Consider the following 2,930-nt stretch of genomic DNA (forward strand, 5'->3'; position numbering starts at 1 on the left):
ATCCCTCTATTCTCCTTATCCATGCATTTCTCTGGTCATTATTTGCCTGCTCTGCATTTTCAGGGTTACTTAAAACTAGCTGCTTGTTGATCTGTAACAATGGCTTGATCCAAAGAGGAAGTTAATGCTGAATTAGGGTATGGCAGGGCTGGATTTTGTTACAGTTGCATGTTATAAACAAGTTCTGTCTGGGATTGGAGGATTTCCACATGCTGTCTCACCCCTCTTTGGAATTTTGCTTCCCTGTGTGATGCAGGTGTCTATTGAAAAAGCATGCTTACTCATCACCAACACTAAGATAGTTCTTCAAGGNAGAGGAAAAGGAGACAAAATCTTAATGTGGAATAATTGTCTGTAAATGCTCAGCCTGAATTAACATATCTGAATGAATACAGTATTTTGTCCCCCCTTCTAAGAAGGACTTAAATATCCACTTTAGTCTTCCTTCTTCTTAACCTTCATGTGGTCTGTGAGTGGTATCTTGGGTATTCTGAGAATTTGGACTAATATCCACTTACCANTGAGTGCATACCATGTGTGTTCTTTTGTGATTGGGTTACCTCACTCAGGATGAAATTTTCTAGATCCACCCATTTGCTTAAGAATTATGTGAAGTCATAGTTTTTAACAGCTGAGTAGTACTCCATTCTATAAATGTACCATAATTTCTCTACCCCCTTCCTCTGTTGAAGGAAATCTGGACTCTTTCCAGCTTCNGGCTGTTATGAATAAGGCTGCTATGAACATAGTGAAGCATATGTCCTCATTGTGTGTTGGAACATCATTTGGGTATATGCCCAGGAATGGTAGAGCTGGGTCACCAGGTAATACTACGTCCAACTTTCTGAGGAACTGCCAGACACAATTCCAGAGTGGTTGTAACAGTTTGCAATGTCACCANCACTGGGGGAGTATTCCTCTTACTCCACATCCTAACCAGCATCTGCTGTCAACTTTGATTTTAATCTTAGCCATTCTGATGGATGTAAAGTAAGTTCTCATAGCTGTTTTGATTTGCAGTTCCCTGGTGAGTAAGGATGATGAAGATTTCTTTGGTGGTTCTCAGCCATTTGATATTCCTCAGTTGAGAATTCTTTGTTTTGCTCTGTACCCCATTTTTAATAGAGTTATTTGATTCTCTGGAGTCTTAACTTCTTGAGTTCTTTGTATATTTAGATATTAGCTCTCTATCAGATGTAGGATTAGTTAAGGTCCTTTCCCAATCTGTTCATTTCCATTTTGTTCTATTGACAGNGTCCTTTGCCTTACAGAAGCTTTGCAATAATATGAGGTCAATTTCTCCATTGTTGGTCTTAGAGCATAAGCCATNGGTGTGCTGTTCAGGAAAATTTCCCCTGTGCCCATGTGTTCGAGGTTTTTCCCCAATTTCTCTTCTGTTAGATTCAGTGTATCTGGTTTTATGTGNTGGTCATTGATCATATTGGACTTGAGCTCTTTAAAAGAAGATAAGAATTGATCAATTTACATTTTATTAAATGATAACCGCCAAATGAGCCAGCACCATTGGTTGAAAATGCTGCTTCTTTCCACNCTGGGTAGATTCTTTGTCAATGATCAAGTGAACATAGTTGAGTTGGTTCATTTCTCGGGTCTCCCTTATATTCCATTGATCTATCTTCCTGTCTGTGTACCAAAAAGTTACAGTATTTATCTCTACTGTTCTATAATACAGATTGAGGGCAGGTATGGTGATTTCCACAGAAATTCTATTATTTTTGAGCACAGTTCTTGCTATCCTGTAATTTTTTTGTTATTCCAGATAAATTTGTAAATTGCTCTTTCTAACACTATGAAGAATTGATTCAGAATTGTGATGGGGGATTCCATTAATTTGTAAAATTGCTTTCAGCAGGATGGCAATTTTTAATATATTAATCCTGATAAACCATGAACATGGGAAATTTTTCCANCCTCTGAGATCATTGTCGATTTCTTTCTTCAAAGACTTGAAATTCTTGTCGTTCAGATCTTTCACTTGCTTGGTTAGAGTCACACCAAAGTATCTTATACTATTTGTGACTTTTCAAAATGGTGTTGTTTCCCTAACTTCTTTCTCAGCCTATTTATCCTTTGAGTAGAGGAAGGATACAGATTTGTTTGAGTTATTCTTGTTTGCAGCCACATTACTCAAGTTGTTTATCAGATTTAGGAGTTCTCTGGAGGAATTTTTGGGATTACTTAAGAATACTATCATATCATCTGCAAATAGTAACATTTTGACTTATTCCTTTCCAATTTGTATCCATTTGACATCCTTTTATGATCTAATTGCTCTGACTAGGACTTTAAGCAGATATTGACTCAATAGGTTAAGAATGGACAACCATGTCTAGTCCCTGATTTAGTAGGATTGATTTAAGTTTGTCTCCAAAAAGATAAACCCTTAGTAATACTAACCAGAGGGCAGAGAGAGAGTATACAAATTAATAAAATCATAAATGAAAAGGGATACATAACAACAGAAACTGGGGAAATTTAAAAATGAATCAGATCCTTATATGAAAGATTATACTCAACAAAAATAGAAAGTCTGAATAATATGGACAATTTTTCTACTCAGATAAGTTGTACCAAATACAGGAGCATAGAAAGTACCCAAGGAGCTGAAGCAGTCTGTAAACCTATAGGTAAAACAACAATAGGAAATAATCAGTTCCCCAGATCTCATGTCTCTAGCTGCATATGTAGCAGAAGATGGCCTAGTCAGCCATCATTGGGAAGAGAGGCACCTTGGTCTTCCAAACTTTATATGCCCCAGTACAGGGAAACACCAGGGCCAAGAAGTGGTAGTAGGTGGGTAGGGGAGCCAGGTGGAGGGTATAGGGGACTTTGGATAGCATATGAAATGTAAATGAAGTAAATATATAATAAAAATTTTGAAAAAAAAAGACATACCAAAGAAAAATCAG

The sequence above is a fragment of the Mus pahari genome, unplaced genomic scaffold (genome assembly GCF_900095145.1).
Source record: "Mus pahari unplaced genomic scaffold, PAHARI_EIJ_v1.1 scaffold_10302_1, whole genome shotgun sequence".
In the NCBI taxonomy this organism is placed as follows: Eukaryota; Metazoa; Chordata; class Mammalia; order Rodentia; family Muridae; genus Mus; species Mus pahari.